At 35.4% G+C, this 19,693-nt stretch overlaps 1 protein-coding gene across 1 annotated transcript in view; it reads right to left on the bottom strand.

Annotated features, from left to right (window-relative positions):
- Positions 1 to 19,207, bottom strand: part of LOC132094826 (bromodomain adjacent to zinc finger domain protein 2B) — an 88,469-nt gene extending 69,262 nt beyond the window's left edge. Inside the window, exon 1 of the mRNA XM_059499451.1 lies at positions 19,056 to 19,207. The gene's annotated coding sequence lies outside the window, so the exon portion shown is untranslated. The remainder of the gene's footprint in view (positions 1 to 19,055) is intronic.
- Between the last annotated feature and the right edge of the window lie 486 nt (positions 19,208 to 19,693).

The following is a 19,693-nucleotide window of genomic DNA, read 5'->3' as shown; positions in this document are numbered from 1 at the left end:
AGTTCACAACACTTAAAAGGGCACAGAGAAACAATGTCATTGGAATCACTTTCAGAACGATTTCTTTTCCTGCTGATGAACGATAAAAACAATGACAGCCAATCAGAATCAATCCTGCTGTAATGAGCTCGAGAGTTTAAAGAGGCAGACGTGCGTGTGTTTAGAATAAGACAATATTGTTATCTTTATAGTTATCGTTCTAGGTGAGAATGGGGCTAAACGACATTTTTTGCTGTGTATTTGTGCCTCTCATCCACTACAAATAAATAAAGCGTCTTTCTCGTCCTCTGGTCAGTCTGCCATTTTCTCGTCTTATTTAATATTGCCATACGGTGCATTTGGTGAAAGTGTTAAAGGAAATGAAGCCACAATATTTTAAAATCTTTCTTACAAACACCATTTATTTAGCCTACATCTCACAACTTCAAATAGTAAGGTATTAAAAAAAACATCTTCAATGAATCAATGCTCCTTAAAATGAATAGTTCAAATAAAAAGAAAAAAAAAAAAGTGACAAAAATCATGTTAACAATAGTCAATAGGGTTTCAAAAGGTGCTGAGAGGAGGAGGTGCAAATGAACTGCAAAAGACTTGTGATGAATTAACCAAAAAGACACCTAAGACCCTTGAGTTTCTAGTGTCAACATCTTCATGAACTGAAACCTACTGGGATTCTCCAGAAGTTCAAAGTGTCAGGCACTTGTAGAGAACTTTCTTAAGAAAGAAAGGTTATAGTCATGTCACAAGATGAAAAGTGAAGATGGGTCAAGAAATACCTGAAGATTTTTTAAAGATTAGCCGAGCAGGTTGAACCTTCTCAGGCTGCAAATGAACTTAAATCTGCCCGTTTCTGGAAGACACTTCCTTCAAACAGTGGTACAAGAAGTCAACAGCATTCAAGAACATCAGGATCTTTATGCAGCACAATAAATCACCTGTTTAAAAGTCAGCCGCTGTATGGCGGACCAGAAAAGGCTTCACAGAAACACCCACTTGTAACTCCTCCCAGGAAAGGGAAAAAGGGGCATATCTTACTTAAAAGTACATTTAAATAAAATAATAAAATAAAATAAATTAATACTATAGCAAAAAGTATAGTTTATACGTAGTTGCATGGTATTTTATAATAAATGTTTAAGCATTAAATCACTCTATTCTGAAAACTAGGGGTGCACCGAAATTTCGGCCGCCGAAAATTTTCGGCCGAAATAAAAAAAAACAGCTGAAAACGTAAACCTTAGGTTTCACTCACGGTCGAGCTGTTATCACGCGTCTGCCTAACAAAGATTAAGCATGTCAAAGGGCTGTCACAATCAAAAAAAGCTTGTCACAAAAGCTGCACAATCGATCGGACCAACCAACACAAGTTTCGAAAATGAAAACAGGGAATCGATTTTAACGGCCTTCTCTCGGAGCGCGTCCAGCTCGTCACTATACGCTCGCAGCGAACGCGTGTCACACAGCAACTGCAGGTTCTGACACACACACACACACACAGAGCCTATTAGTGCATAATATCAATGTAGCCTTCAGTAATGTTTTTCATTGATGTTATGGCAGTCCATATCTCAAGCGCCCTCTTTACGTTCGCCCTAATGCCTGTTTAGTTGTCGGTGGATTTGCCTATATTTGGCGTTGAAAAACGGATCAACGCCAAATATAGGCAATTTACTTACGATTCAATAAACACTTTGCCTATGTCTCAAAAATCTAACAGGATTTTTTTTTTCACAAAAGTGACAGCCCTATACGAGAGGACACCAAAGTTGCAATATGTAACATTTGTTCTGCAAAAATCTCTAAAATTGTGGATTTTTTTGCACAATTTTTAAAAAACTATTTTATTTGATGGAACATAAAACTTGAAGAATAATTATTATTTATATTTATTGTAAAAAATATTTTATGTTTTGTTATGTAACTGTTAATAAAAGTTTGATTATTATATTGTGATTTTTTGCCATTTGCCATTTTCGGCTTCAGTTTCGGTTTTCGGCCAAGTGCATCCTAAATTTTCGGTTTCGGCGCAGAATTTTCATTTCGGTGCATCACTACTGAAAACTATTATAAAATATGCTTTGCAAACCAAGTATTTGTTTGCATTACATCGATGAATTTTCATTAAGTTTCTGTCCTGTCAGATTTAACTAGATATAACCTTATACCATCACAGGACTGAATTTAATTTCATTTAGCAGCAGGCATAGGGAAACCCTCTCAAACTACCAACTACAGGAAACATTTAGAGAGAGGCAGACAGATAAAGACAGACAGAGACAGTGAAACTGAAGAGAGACTGACTGACTGGGATGAGCTTTACATGAAAATCACGTCATTCCATATGGTCTTTTTCAACACTGACATTTATGGAAATTACCACCAGATGAACAAAATAGCTGAAAGGAAAAAAAAACTAATTGCTGCTGGCTGGAAAATTCACTAAAAGGCAAAAAGAAAAATCCTCATAGATATCCTAGAACAGGCATCCAGTTAGCTCGTGCTCATGTATTGACTGAGAAAGATTTTTTGCTGATGGTTAAATGTTCTAAAATTAAGTAAAAATAAAAGTGCATTCAAACATTGCTAAAAAAAAAAAAAAAATCATAAAAGTACAAATTCTAAATGTCTAACTTTATAAAAAAATATTTTTCTTTATGTTCATTTAGTATAGAAACCATGCTTATAAAGCTTAGATTGAGTTTGGGAAAAAATATTTAAAAATGATTCAATACAAAATTCAATACAAAAATTAAAATAAAAAGTTAAATAAAATATATAAATGTTAATTTTAATTATTATATTTATTTATTTTTTAATGAAATACATGTGTGTGTGTGTGTGTGTGTGTGTGTGTGTGTGTGTGTGTGTGTGTGTGTATGTCTATGTATATGTCTATGTCTATGTCTATGTATATGTGTATGTATATGTGTGTGTGTATATATATATATATATATACATACACATACATATTTATATATACACACACACACACACACACACACACACCCACACATAAATGCACACACATAAATGTACACATATACATAAAAAAATAAACATTCATCCTTATGCCTAATAGTTTAGGAAAAAAATATTTAATGATAAGTTAAATTTGAAAAATTAAAACATACATTTTTAAATTATGTTTATTATTATTTACATATTTACAACTACATTCTATAATTTTTTTTACTTGTATACAAATATTATATCATAGACAACAAGCAGTCCTGCAGAAGCAAAACTACGAACCCCTTTTATATTGTGATTCTGCTAAACACAAGCAGAGGCATATTAGGGGAGGGATATTTCCATCCTACAGAGCATTTCATCAGATAACTCATGCTGTTGTGTGCATGACGACTTATAATTATATTTTCCCATAAGATAAAGCATGCAAATTTCTAATTCAAAAACACAGCTGTTCATAAAGTGCTTGTTTCCCGTTAAGAAGCTCCATACTACGACAGCTCTTTACTGACGGAAGGACTCGGTTTCTTTTATGAAGGCCATATTTTATCCAGTGCTGGAGGTCACTGCAAAGAAAAGCTCTTTACATAAACTCTTTGAAGCGCAGAATTAAAGACATGGCTTGAGTTACAGATTGCCTCGATGCCATTGTTAAAAGAGAAAGAGAAAGACACATCGTCTTCTCATGAGACAGGACTCATAATGACAGTAAGGCACAGCTGTTGAGAAAAGAGAGACTTTCCTGTTCATCCACACCCCACCCACCTTTAAGTCCAACAGACGTGATGGATTATGAGGTTATATGATTTCCTGGTGACACAGGAACAAAATCACACCCAAACCTTTCATTTCAAGACTTTCTGTTTGAGTTCTTCACACCTGAATTGACCTGAAATTCAAGAATCCAGTGGTACTTTCACAGACAAGGAAAAGAAAGGGCCATGCCAAAAAAAAAAAAAACTGACTGACTGACTGACTGAAAAGATCAATATATTATGTTCAGCACTCATTTTTATACAGTGACTACCAGATTAAGTCTCATTTGTTCTTTTGTTCTGTTCACATTGATCTTCTAAAGTTTGAGTACCAGCAAAACACAGGCAGATATAAGAGGAGGTAGTGTCTCCATAGCACTGTGACTGGCTGATTAAAGAGCTTTCAAAGCCTCTCTATCAGAGTGCCATTTTAGTATACACAATTACAGATTATGTTAATATTTTGAAATATTTTAATAAATTAGAGGTGAGTTCGTCACTTTCTTAATTTATTTTTTAAAGTACATCTGCACAGTCTTCATTCATTTTATTAATTTTGACTTTTTATATTAAATTTTGTTTTGTTTTTTTATGATTTTAAGTTTAGTTTACTATAATAACCATGGTCTATCATGTTCATAACTGGTCTGCAAATCAGCTTGTTTTGTTTTCTGCATCAAATTTAATTTACAAAAGTGATTTTATAAATATCCAAAGCAAGCAAAGTTTCTAATTAAAGTTTCAAATAACTTATGTACTTGCCTTGTTTCTGAATGAATCAGCCATTTGAATGAACGAATGAATGAATGCCTCACTCATTAAAACAGACATTTTTGTTTGTATATGCTGTCAATTACAGTTCTTAGAAAAAATCTGAATTGGCAAAATCGGTATCAGCAGATCACACTTCCAAAAGTGTAAAATTAATGGATTAAGTACTTGCAGAAAAATACCAGTATGATGTCAGTAAAATTAAAGCAGCATAAATTTATTTCATTTTGCATTTCACTTTTATTTATATATTTTTTTTATTATTATTTGTTTTATTTAATTGTATTTATTTAGTAAATTGCACATCACTTTGGTATACTCTGTGGTTTTAAAAGTAAAAAATAAATGTACTGATTTGATATTAATTGTTACTAAAACATTTTAGTGATCAATTCTGATTTTGATTAACAGGATATATTTCCATTGTCTAACTAATGACAGGTAAAATGTGTTGCCTTATCCCTCAAGAATCAGCGAGTTATAAATCAGATGACATGCTGCTGTAATATACAGATTAGGGCTGGGCGATATACAAAAAAAAAATGATCTCTCGATATTGTCAAATTTTTTACGATATTCGATATATATCTCGATATGTTTGCATTTAAATAATAAAAAATAAAACGTTTTTTTTTTTTAATGGGCAAAAGAAAATCAACAACATTTGATTAAACAGCCAATTTAAGCAGTTAAAAAATTTAGACCAAGAGATCACTTACTGCTTTTTATTAATGAATACATGTAGGCCTATATGTAACTGAAGCAGTGCAAATTAAGTAACAGTTACAGAAAGTGCATTCTGTCAACTTTTTAGTGCATGCAATTCACAATTTAAACTATGCAACTGGGATAAGTATTTTATTTTAATTTTTTAACAAGTTTTTAAGCTAAGAACACAAGTCTGTCAACTGACTGTGGTTTTAAGAGAAGCTCTGTGGCATGAAACTGTTCCTACTGACACTAAAAACCCTCTTAGATGGGGAGCTAGTTGCTGATGCACATAGCTATTTCTTATATATAAATATATATAAATGAATACCAAAGACTTTTGCATTCTCTCTGTCTATATTATGGAAACTGGTAAACATATCAGTGAAATTCCCCAATAGTAATTCCAAATGGCCATAGCCTATGTTTCTCTATTCAAACATCAGCGGTCGAGTAAGTGCATTTATTTTGCGATCACAAATGCAAACAATACAGTTGAGATCTCACGACAGAACACAGACCGGCTGAACGACGCTTTCATTAGATCGCTCAATTCCAGTTTGTTAGTGTTTTCAGATTATCGTCAGCGGCTCTTCCGCAATGAGGAGTGAGCACGTGCGCATGGTTGCCAGATTGTTTAAAATAAGCAAACACCGGGAAGAAAATGTATCCTTGTAACAGTGGAGCTCTGATTCGGAGATTTAAACTCTTGTTATCTGGCAACCGCTCTCATTACAGCTCTCGTAGTAGAGGGGCGTAGAGCAGTCAGCAGTTACAGGTTCCTTTTTTGGACATTCGGCGCGTTCTTTTGGGAAAGTATGCTTGAATTTGAAATATTCGATATTCCCGATATATTCAAATTGTACATCGTCGTCAAAATAATTCCGATAGTATCGCTAATATTCGATATATCGCCCAGCCCTAATACAGATAAATACCTGTGTTTGTGTGTGGATGAGGTAAACACCTCATGAAGATCTGCGGTGTAAAGTCAGTAATTAATAAGTAGAATAGATCAACAGTGAGCAAGGGGTAATTAAAAGGGCTGCAAGCTTTCAGAGAGGAAAAAAAACAAGAGCAGCACATTTCACATACAGGTCACCTTCACATGAATCTACATAATGGGATGTTCACAAATGCAGCAATCTTATCTCCACTGGTCTGTTCTGTTGGCCATTTCTTTCTAACCTTAATGGTCATAAGATGTCAGTCTGATCTAATAATCTATAAAAAAAAAAAATGAATATTCTGGAAGAGAGAGTGTAAATTATTACAGCCACACAAAATACTGAATCGAACTCACTTAGGATACATAGAATCAATTTCTAATCTTTTTCCATGCATTTTTTACATTGTGCATGTGCACAGACACAAATCGTAAATGTGTAAATCTCTCATATATACGGCCGCACGATAAATCGAAATGAAATTGAAAACGCGTTTAGACAGAAGCTGTAGTTACTGCATTACTGATAGCCTATGACAAACAGTGCGAAGCAGTAATAAAGAAGGTAAAAGAACTGGCATTTTCACATGAGCTCTTAACACCACAGGAATCCTCAGTCCTTCACTGAGCATAGGACATGTGACATCCATTTACAGCAGATAATTAAGTGACAGACCGATGGAGATAAAAAGAGAGAAGGAAAAGATAAGTGTGAGAGAGGCAGACGGTCATTTGTCATATGGATGGAGGATGAACCCAAATGCAGACAGTAGTCACAGCAACACAGTTTATTGTACAAAAATAGGAAAACAAAACCCACGAGGGGGCAAAACAAGACAAAAAGGCAAAAGCCTTGACTAGGACTTGACGAAGACTAAACTAACAACAAAACAATTAACATACGTTGAACAGAACTCTAGACAAAAATACTCACAGCAAGGTATCATTAAAGATAGACAGAGACAAAGCTTCACAACATTTGGCAAGACTTGACAATATATGACAACGTTAGACAACATTTGGCAATGAACCGACAAAGGGACAGAGAAACACACGAGGTAATAAAGGGAGGCTACTAATGAACACAACAGGTGGAACAGGTGAAACAATGATGACAAAACTAGGGTAACAAGGGGGGCGGGGCAAGGAAACGAGACAACACAAGCACATGGCCCAAAGACAAGGCCATGTGCTTGTACACAAAACACGGGCCTGTCATGATCCTGCCACAAGACTAGAGAAAAACCAGGACATGAAGGCAGAACCATGACAGTCATTGACCATGCTTTTAATGTCTCATGCTCAGCAGTGTTACACTTAACGTAGTATCACAAAGCTAGACCTGTTACTAACAACATAACATCTGTGAGGGCTGCACAATTAATCAAAATAAAACTGAAATAATGTTATGGCTTTCCAAGATTACAACCCCCCCCCCCCCAAAAAAAAATTAAAGTAAGAACAATACAGCTCCAGAGACAGAAAAATATTTATGTTTTCACCACAGGTGACGCTTCGAACTTAGACGCTCTTCATCAGACATAGAAATGATCATAGATTTTTCTGAGATGATCAAAATCACATGAACCGTGATTTCATTAAATAAATATATGTGCTGCATGGTTCAAAGTAAAGTGCAGCATTGTGTTCATTTACAGCTCAGCTTTAACATGCATTGGGTAATGTAACATGCACAAACCCTCTTCCAATACTTCTAATGAGAAGCGCTTTTAGGGCACTGTGCAGTTCATCATCAAAACAGAAGTTTGATGTTTTGACATTTAGAAATACTAGTATCATAATTTTACAGTTTTAATGCAAAATAATCATCAATATTATCACCATTATTATTTTAAACTTTGCAGATATTTTTATTATTATTAGGCTAATTGTTATTTTATTAGATAGCCATCTTCATATATAATCACAACATTTTTCCAAATTGTGTAGTCGTATAATGAAACTAGTGTTGTCACGGTACCAAAATTTCAGTATTCGGTACCGATACCAGTGAAAATCCACGGTTCTCGGTACCAATTTCGGTACCAAAGCAAAACACAATATGCTAATAAAAAAAAAAAAAACTTTTTATCACTAAAAATAAAACCAATACCATTCTTTATACTTATTTAAAATTGTGATTAAAGTTTTTTTTTTACAAGTAATACAAATATACAAAAAACAGTAAACAAGTTTCACTCAAATTTTATTTGTCTTTTAATTAAATTTGAACATTCTATTTTTTGGTAAATAAAGGATTTGCTATTAAAATTAAAACATGGAAGAAATATTGTGTGATTTATTTCTTTAAAGAGTTTTATTAATTTTTTCAACATTTGTTTCAACTATGTTTAAATGCATATTAGTCAATTTAACTGAACATTTTAACTGGAATGGTGGTGGTGCTTTTTTTGTCATTCAGTGATTCTGTAAAAAAAAAAAAAAGGAGGTGAGAAAAACTAACAAGAATACTGATAAGATAATATTGATACGAATTCTAATAAGAACTATAAAAACACACTAAAGATTAATAAGGATTAATTAGCTGCTGGATTCATGAATATTAATTAGGTTTTGTGCTGAAATCAAATGAACGATAATAGGCGAGCGCCAGCCAATGAGATTGCAGTTTGCACATTAACTCCACACACTAACGTTATAGGAAAACCCAGCTGAAGATTTCCATAGATATGCCACTATTTTGACAGGAAAATACAACCAAGAATAGTTTAAATGTAGTGCGTCAATTCTCTCTCTCGGTCTCTGCGTGTGTGTGAGAGAAAGCAACAGCGATCTGTGCACCTTCACACTAGAGGTACATTAAACACAGGTGCGCTGTGCATCCATTGAGATGAACTGAATCACACAGATCGCCTGACTGAGAGTGAAACTTTAAAGCACTCCGAGAGTGTTCGGCGAGTGAACATTTATCTGAGCTAAACTTATACTTAGCCTCCAACTCACACAATGGCGAATAAAATCTGAGAATTTATTAGCCATTGGCTAATATTAGAAATCATTTAGTCGCCAGAAGGAAGATTTAGTAGCATATGCGAGTGGTGTACTCGCAATTTAGAGGGTTGCTATGTAGTAAACAAACCCGCACGTCTCTGCCATTCATTCATTCATTCACACAGAGACACGCAGAACATGCAGGATTCAGATTTCAACCAACTTTTGCGGCTTAACATTTACAGATACTGGTCCATATGGAGATTTGATTTGATTAATTTATGCTAACTTTGACAGATTCTTTGACTGTCCATATTAAAATGTAAGTTTCATTTTCATGACTGGATTTTGAGATTCCGTCCGCGTCTTATGCTTCGCGGAAATCATATCGCTGTATGCGTCAAGAACCAGGTTTGAACGGGACCTCGGTACCACCGGTACTTAAAGAAACCTGGTACCGTCACATTTTCATTTTTTTAGTACCGACTTGGTACCGAAGTACCGGGTCTTTTGACAACACTAAATGAAACACAGCAAACCCGGATTTAAAAGTAAATATACATACATACATACATACATCACTATGACCATTTAGATAAATAAAGTAAAATTATATAATTTATTAGTATTTGTATTTTTGTAAATACTGTGTCAGCTGCAGGGCTATCTTAATGGAGAAAACAGAATAAATAACATTAGTCATACAAATAACAAGAAGCTTTACAAGACATTTAAGTTAATGCCAGAAAAAGAAATATTCAGGAGATACCTTTTTTAAGGTAGTCATCAGTTAAACATCTCTCTGGATAATATTGTTGTCTATTAATTTTAAAAACAGTAAAGAAAATCTTTAACAGTCACTGTAGTTTTGTGGTGGTTTATTTTTTAATAAATAACTATGTGTGAGTTTTCTATGCCCTAAATGGCAATAACATAAGAATTGTTTTTTTTACCTAAATTGTGCAGCCCTAACATCTTGTCCATTTATTCTGGCCAAGAACAGTCCACTTGTACATGAAAGTACCAAACACAGTTGTTGTTTTTTGTGTGTTCACATGCCTACCAAGCACCTCAAACAAAACTAAGTATCTTCTGAAGATTAAAAGCCACTAACAGGACAAACCCCAGTAATCCTGCTAATGACTAGTGCACTCGACTCCTAGAAGTTGCTCAATGTCAGACAATCTGAGCTTGCAGTTTTAACAAGTGCTTTTCTGTTGTGTGCATCACGCATCAGTGAACGGATCATGGGCGGTCGTGGGTGTGCCGTCTGAGACTGAGACTATACTTAACTCACAAAAAGACTCATGTCATGTCTGCAGCCTTCCAAAACATCAACCAGAGACAAAGAGGAGATATTGAATTATGCATTCAAACAGTGTCACATTTGTTCTGCTGCACTGGGGGCCTAACTGCTGTCTTCAGACCCCCGAACGACTCTGCAGAAGACAGACCTCCTGATTCCCCCTGCAGGCGCCCAGCATCCTGATTAATGAGCGTAAGATTGTGGAAGAGCACACGAGAAGTGAAAGATGGATGGTGCAGCGCAGACACAAACTCGCATCAGGAAAACTGCCCTAATTACTGACGGCCCTGTGGTTCATTTGCTTTAAATGCACACAATATCCCCTTTTTTTTTCTAACCAGGAAGAACATTCTCCCCTACAGCCTCATCCAATGACCTCATTCTCAACAGCACTACGATTAGTCATTCCCAACCAGTAAAACACTTACGTGACCTCCCCCTCCAAGAAGACCTGTGCACATGACAAAACGAATGAATGTATTATGTTGAAGTTAAATATATGGTCTTTTTCAAGATCAACCAAAAAACCTAGTCTCACAAAGATTTTTGACTGCTGGTAAAAATCTTGTCCAATTTGCAACCAACTCTGGCCAAAAAAAATTCAAAAGGCTACTGAGGCTGGAGAAGATCACCTGACCAGCACGAAAAGCAGCCAATCACAGTTTGTATTTATGTGCTATTTTTGACCAGGTTTTTTTTTTTTTTTTTTTTATATATATATATATATATATATATATATATATATATAAATTTTATGCTAGAATTAAATTTTTTTTTCTGCACTTGATGTTAAGGCTTCACAATTTGGACAAAACGTTGTGATTAGCCATAAAAACAACACCACCAGCAGCAACAACTTTTTTTATATATTAACCAAAAACAACAACTATAATTATATTTACTATTATTATTATTATCAATAATAATAATTATTATTATTATTAGCACTACAACAAATATATAAGAAATAAAAATATTTGGCCTACTATTGTAATATTTCACTGTAAAAAATATTAAAAATACTACTTTTTACATTATAACTGTAAAAGTACAATACTAATATTTACAGCTGGCTTAATTTCTTTATTTTAAAGCTTTTATTTTGACAATTTTTTTTTTTTAATCACAGCTTTTGTGATTTGATAATGACACTAAGCTTCAATTTCTGTTTTATTTTTATTTAGCTCTAGACTGTGCCACAATAATATACTGGGGATGAATTTTTTTTTAAATAGCACAAAACTCAGAAAAAAAATAGTGTAATTTCTGTCCGTCCAAAATAATCAATCCAATTATTACTCTTACATAACTATTAATTGAAAATTGGTCTCGTTTATCATACTGCTGTAGTATAAAAGATATAAACCAGGTGCCCATCTCAAATTCTTGGTCAAAAGAAATATTAATAACTGCAACATAAGCCTCTTGTGGCTTTATTATCACTATATTAAATTAAAGCTGATAAACAAACAAATGATATATCAGGCTAATAGTCTCTGTCTACTGCAATCACAAGCTTCACAGTGTTTGTTCTGCATTGAAAAACATTCTGAATAATCAGAATCTAAGCAGTGATTCTGCTAGCATTTAAAAGTGCCGTTTCAAGCAGGATTACTGTAACCTTGAGCTAATGTTGTTGCCTGCCAGGAGAGCGGAGCCTGATAACACGCAGCACATTCAAATGGCACTGTGTTATTTTTCATCCCTTAAATACCAGACTATGATGCAGAGCGGTTTGTATTCATAGGTGGTTGTTGCACTTTCAAGGATGGCAGTATTGAATAAATCTGTGTTGACCTTCTGACTGTAACTCTGTTTTATTTTTTGAATCTCTGGCCAGATTAATTCTCAAAACTGTCAGTATAATCTAATTCCTCCCCATCGCTGTAGGTCTTTAAAGAGATGCATTTCAAAAACAGGATCTATGTGCTTTACATATTAGATTTACAAGTCAATTAGGCTGTGTGGTAGGGCTGGACGATTATGGCCTAAAATCAAAACCTCGATTAATTGAACATTTTGCCTCGATTACGATTATTGAACGATTATTTGGTTTTTGGTTTTGTTTTTTTTGCCCTCATAGTTCACTGACAAGGTTTGTACTGTAAATATGATTGACTATCAGCAGTTATTAGAAAGGAACAAACAAATCAGTTAGCAATATCATAAATAAATACAACTAAACTAAATTTCAGGTATACAGAAACTGTAATTAAAACTTTAAAAACACTGCATTGTTTTCTTTTTATAAATAAAAAAAGATGAATCAAGTAAAGTTATTAAATATATTCAGTCAAGATCAGTGAATGATTTTCTTTTGTTCTTTGATTAACATTAATGACAGGCAGAGCGTTTATTAGGCTGTTGTCTCTTTAAGCAAAAATACTGTACATGTGTGTTTTCTTTCTCATCGGTTTACGTTCACGTAAGACAAAAACGGCTGCGTTTATGATGATATACTGATGTAGTTTTCTGTATCGTAGTTTCGACTCGGAACAACCTTTTCTACAGTTAAAATACACAGAACAGTCCAAGAATGGACACAAACCGGGAACCCGCAGCGCGAAAGCCGACCGCTGCTCTCTGTGCACGCGCTTGTGCTGCTTCATGTGCGCTGCACACAAACATGCTATAATAAGTTTTGAGATTCTAAGCTACTTTAGTGATAAATCACAGGACAGCGCTGACAACTAGTTTCTGTGTTCCCCTGTGCGCGCGATCTTCATAGCTAACGTTACTGTTTATATGTGTTCGTGCCACAATGCAGCTGCGCGAACATGGTAGCTCGATATAAGAATACACATCCGTTCATCTAATCGCTTGAATGTCCAAACCATAAAACAAATACAACTGACAAAGTTTAGTGAAGACGCAAAGCTCACCGCTCAGACCGCTTTGCTTTTATGCCACTGACTGGAGAGCAGAGTCATGTGGCTACACACGCGCTAGTATGCTTTTAAGGGGGAAGTGTTAACAGGATTAAAAAACCGATATAACCGACATGGGAAAATTACGTCGGTTAGAGGTTATGAATTTCGGTTTTGATTATTTTTCGATTAATCGTCCAGCCCTACTGTGTGGGTAGGGCTGGGTATTGTTCAAAATCTTTCGATCCGATGCCCATTTCGATACCTCAGTTTCGATACCGGTTCCTAACGATACTTTTTTCGATACCATATGATTCAAAATCCATTTCAACATCAACACAAATACATTAAACACAAAACTTTTATTTTTCATCTTAATTAAAACAAATTCTGGTAACACTTCACACTCAGGATAACATTATTGATACAACTGGTTGTGCTTTTTGGATAGGGGTGCGCCATTCAGGGGCGGACTGGGACCAAAAAGTTGCCCTGGACATTCTGGCCAACAGCAGCCCACCACATCATAACCGAGCGGCAACCTCACGCTCTCTCTGGTGAAGCCAATAAGGAAGTGACTAAAACTGCAATTCATCGACTGGCCGCTTGAGGCTGGCTGCAAAAGAGAGTCAATCCCATAGATTCCACATGTTAAAATGCCGAACTTTACAACAGAAAAAAACATGTTTTCAGCCTGGTACAAAAAATTATTTTGGTCTATATAGCAAATTTTGCCCTTCATGACAACTGTGAGGGGGGTGAATTTTTTTATAACTCATCCATTTAAACTATATTAAGCCTTAAAGTTCTGCATAATTAAGGGCGTGGCCACTTGAGTGACAGGTGAATTGTCACTGCTGTCACAGCCGTCGCGCTAGGTGGGCGTGGCTTAAGCAACCAGCTCCCGCCCTTTTGCCCATTTTCGATTGTCCGGGAGAGTCGCGCGGTGACGGGCTGTCAAGATGGCGACGGCTCGCTCTGCACACTTTAGGCTTCAAAAACTCTTCAGGAGTCTATGGGTGACGTCACAGACACTACGTCCATGTTTTTATACAGTCTATGATCATAACGCAAACGCCCCTGCTTTGATGTCATTTATTAACATAATATTTAAGTAAACAGTTTGGGGAATTTAACCAATAGGGCAACTGATCCTCCATTGAAAAAAAAAAAAAAAAAGAACAGCAGCTGTTCATTTAGCGACTCCTAGTGAGCGATACATGCTCATCAAGACACAAACATTCTTCTAGAACTCACACTTTGCATTCAGTAAGCAGATCCATACGAATCATGCATGAAATAGAAGTTTATAAACTCAAACGATAGCTTTATGTGCTTTACAGATGAACTTGAAGTCTTTATTCATTCGAGATGTTCAATAATTGATAATCTTTGGCTCTGTAATTCAAGTTCAAGATCCGATTAGTGAACCGATGATTCTTTTGAGTCAGTCTTTTAAAATTATAATTTATTTTGTTTAACGAAACCAGTGTGGAAACCAGTGTTTCACAAACTGGATAGATCTGAGGTGCGGGCTCGCAAAATCGTTAGCCCCACGTCCCGGGGCTATTGTGTTTTCCAGTCCAATGGGCTATCGTGAATAGTGATGTAAAATTAACTTGATTCGCGTTGTTCACTCGCTTGAAGGGGTGAAACGGATCGTAGCTGCTCGTTTGCACTTGTTTCTAAATATTGCGGATTCAAGCGTTTTAAACAATTCACGTGCGTTCTGAGCTTGCGCTCACTCATTCAAAGCACGCGCTGCAAGCAGTATTTCAGACAATGCGCATACAGAGAATGAATTCATCTATCGCGTATCGTAACTTCTGAATGAACATATACACACACAATTATATCAAAATAATTGTCTCTGCAAGTATTCTCGTAAACACAGTCGGTTATGTTTTAAGTGAACGTATACAGTGGCCTGCTGCTCAGAGAAGATCGTTGTACCGGATCGGTCTCTCTCTCTCTGTTTTTTAGACGACGTGAAAGGGGGCGTGTTTCAAGATACTGCGAGTATCTTCAGAAATCCTCCCAGTCACGTCACGTGGTGGTTGGACAGCCAATCACAGCGAATTTAGGTCCTTACATGCACGTATGCTACAAGCTCACACAGACACAGCCGCTTGGCAAAAGAAAAACGTCCGCTTGGCTTTTGAAACTGAAATTTGGCACCTAAAGATAAATAATTTTTCGATACTCATAGTATCAAATTTTTCCGTTCGATACCATAAAGGCATCAAAGTTCGGTACCCAGCCCTATGTGAAGGTGAATCTCATGAAAACTATCAACATGTCCAAGTACCAAATGAAGAAAAGGAAAAATAAATAAATAAATAATGACAACATACACTTGTCTTTTTGATGTCATTTTTATGACAATGTTTATTACTTCAAATGTTTATTATTGTAGTGCAAATAATCTATTATTAAACAAATATGAATTGATAATATAATATCAAAGTGTACTTGATTGTCAAAATAAATACAGTTTTTTTGGAAATGGTGAAGGATCTTATTTTTTCTAAAAAAAAAAAAAAATCAAAAAACTTGAGCCACATTTTGATGTCATTTTTATGTGCAAATTCTGGTTAATGAAATGCAAATAATGTATTATATTAACCAAATATTTTTTAATATTAATATTATGGAAAAAATATTGTAAACTTATAAGACTAGACAGGTACTGCCTCCACAGTGATTTAAATAACTAAAATGTTTTATATTGAAAAGTGATTTACCTCGATCAAGAATTACCAAATAAATAGTTCAAGTACAGCAATAAGTATTCGGGGCAAAATGTGCCAAAATTATTCTCTCTCTCTCACACAAAGTCTTAATTTTTTTCTTAGTAGAATTTTTTTTTCTGATTTTGGGCAAAAAAAAAAATACCTGAAAAGATAAAGGATCTTATTAAAAAAACCTGAGTCTGTTACAATGTTTCAGAAGGATCAGCACACATACAGTAAATACTCTTTGACACACTTTACTCTTTATTACTTCTTCTGCTATTGTTAGTTCTTGCATAATAGCATCTGTACTTCCTCTTTACCTCACTGTGACTAAACTCTTTCTGAACACCTAATGTGTATTGCTATGCACGTTTTCAAAGGCCAAAACAATCAAGGAACTAAATTCCCATGAAAGATGAATTGATATACTACTGTAACAAACAGTATAAACCTTGCCTGATCTGCAGTTAGGTCATGTTTATTTTATTATTTACAAAATAAATGTACAAAAAAAAAAACGAACGCAAGTGTTTTTCACAAATGATTCTGAGAAATGCCTCAGAAACCGGTTTCAGCCGTGAGACTAAAAATCTTTATCACTGAAGCCTTTAATTGTGAAACCGTGTTTTCCTTTCAACTGGCAAAATAAAGGTAGAACCACAAAACAAGTCCTGACAGCTGTAGATTCTTCCTGCAGCCGAGAAACAAGCACATCACAGGCCGCTTTTGTGTTCAACTGTAGCTCTACAAAAACCAACAATAGACATTTGTTTGCACTACAAAACGTGAGTTTGAGAGAATGCATTAGTATAATCCATGTCTCAAAGTGTGTGTGTCTAAGCAAGGTAGGAAAAAAGAAAAGAGGAGGGTCTTTCTGTTCCTTTCAATTCATTTCCACTAATGGCTTCCAAGCATCTTTACACAATCCGGCAGCTGCTGCGAGGTCGATGCATCAGCGAGGACGAGAAGAGATGCGCATTCCCAGTAGAGATGTGAAGAACAGCAGACACTCAGCAATACAGCTGCTGCCACGCATTAGCTCAAAGACACAAACGCAGAACTGTGCTTTAAAGCACTTACCATCAATAACAACTATCCTGAGCGCTGATCAGACTAATTAAAAGTAGCACTGCCGCTAACTTAAATGCATATTTCAGTAGTGTGACAGTAGCTCAGCTGGTTTCTTTTTCAGCTTTTCCAACATGCATTCAAGTCAATCGGTTTGCTCAGAATCAATTTAAAAAAAGATTTTTTTTATATTTTCTGTGTTAAAACAGGTCTTATGAAGCAGTGCCGAGACTTCATGCAGCTGGTATTGAGAGCTCAAATGCGGTGAGATTTAAGCGCATTTCACGGATCCCTCTTGGCTTACAGCACAATGTCATGCTGTTAGGAAGACGCTCGGATCTCTGGCATCGTCTGTATAGCCAAAAGATAGGATCATTTGAAGAAAAAAAGGCCAAGACAAATGGAGAGAGAGGGAAACACACAGGGCGAATATCACAACTATCCCAAAATCAAAAGCAAAAAAGCAGAATTTTGGCATTTTCATGACAATTTAGAGCCAAAATCTCATTATTGTAATTGCTATTATTCATTTTCCTCTAACTTGGTCTTATTTATAATAATAAAACATCCACTTTTATCTCCATGGCCAATAACAACGGTCTCAGTCACTGGACTGAATCTGAATCACATCTCTGGATTGTGAGACTTGAGAGATCTCAAGGTCCGATCACATGCGACATTTCTCACGGTCAGTGAATCTCTATACAAGACAATAAAATTTCAAGAGGTCAAATGAACATTACAATACCTCATTCCTTTTAAATAGTGATTACGGAGGCATGCTACACTTCAAAAGTGGAACCGATCAAGGTTGATCTGGCTCGATATAGAAACTTGTTTCAACAACCCCTTGCTTACAAGCAAGTGGATAAAATGCATCACAATGAAACTTTATAAAACTGTTCAGGCTTTTTTTCTGATGCATGAATCAATAAAATCACAAAAGTCTCAAATGTCTCTTCAAGATACAGACTAGTTTTAATTATTCCCAATCTAAGTTTTTTTGGAGAAAATAATAGGCCTATCAATATCAAGACTTTATACACCACCACCTTCATCTGCTACGTTGCATGCATTATCTAATAATAAAACATTTAAAAACAAGGACAGTCATTTACTGTAGATCCACGCAGGCTGAAACATCAAACCCTGAACATGTGTAACATCAAACCTCTCCCACCCAGCTGTTTCCTTTCATTTTGACTTGAATGATTTGGCTAATGTACTTTTCATAGAAAACACATACAGCAGACCAACAGATAAAGGCGACTTTTTCTGTCTGAAAGCAAAGCAGAGTGTTGAATACTGTGCAAAAATGACATAATTATGTTTCTCTCCTCTATATAAGTGCAATCGACATCAATAGAAAGAAAGAAAATCATCTTCACGATCTTTACAGTTCTTTTCAGCCTAATTATTTTGGTTTATTATAAGCTCACTTTAACGGACAGACGTGATGTTTGTAACGTTAGCCTAACGTTAACGTATTTAAATATCCATCACTGAAATGAACTAGCCGAAGACAATTTTATAGCTAAACTTAAACGTCCAACGAACAGTCAAGATACACACTTACATTATAAAATATATAGATTCTAAAGTTCTTTTGGTTTTGAATATGAAAAGAATCATGGACCTGTCAACGAAGTTATCATTAATCAATCAGGTGATGCTAGTTAACGTTACACAAAGAGCACTTGACGTCCCAGTCATGACAGAAAATCTACTTCACACACGATCTTTAAGACTGAAAAGCCGCGTTTTAATTGAAATACTTTGACATGCTATATATATATTCTATACCCGATGACTTTAACGAGAGATTGAGATCAATAAGTGATCTTTTGGTGAGTTTATGACCGTTATCAACCTGATTCAGTTGCGCAAACAACAAACAGCAAGTAACGTACTAACGTACTATACACAAACCAGGACGCGCGGTCGGTCTCCTTCAGATTAATGAAATAACTCACTCACCTTCTCCTTTCACTTTGAGATCAATCATCCGGCGATCTTGTAAAAGGTAAATTAACTGATAATTTCCCACCGGTTTCTGAGGAGTCGTAGCGGAGCCGCGCTCTCGACTCGTGCGCGCGCGTGAATGTTTAACGGCGGAGTGAAGCTTCACGTTCGACTGCACTTGAAGGAAGCGGCGTGACGTCACCGAAGCGCTTGTTCAACATTTCAGTGCTTCATTTGTGCATTTTTCACTCAGACCGAGAGCGCTACGATCACACAGTCCTTCCGTTTGACAGGTCGATATCTCTGTTTTATCTGAGTAAGGAGAATTTAATTGTTTCTCTCTATTTTAGGATTGGATATTGGAATTTTTTTTAAGATTAGATAATAGATTTCAGAAACGCTCGAAAAACAATGGCAAAAAATTAATCATTATGAATCTCGATTCCTTTATTCCTTACCTTTTTAACCGTCTAAAAAAAAAATAATAATAATCACGCTTTCAAATATGTAACCCTGGAACACAAAACTCTTCATAAAGGTAATTTTATTATATACATATAATTGTTTTTTTTTTTTTAGATTCATACAGCATCTGAAAGTTGAAAAAAGCTTTCCATTGATGTATGGTTTGTATAGGACAATACATCATCAAA

This window comes from Carassius carassius, chromosome 19 (assembly GCF_963082965.1).
Source record: "Carassius carassius chromosome 19, fCarCar2.1, whole genome shotgun sequence".
NCBI lineage: Eukaryota > Metazoa > Chordata > Actinopteri > Cypriniformes > Cyprinidae > Carassius > Carassius carassius.
This window is presented reverse-complemented; position numbering and strand designations above follow the sequence as displayed.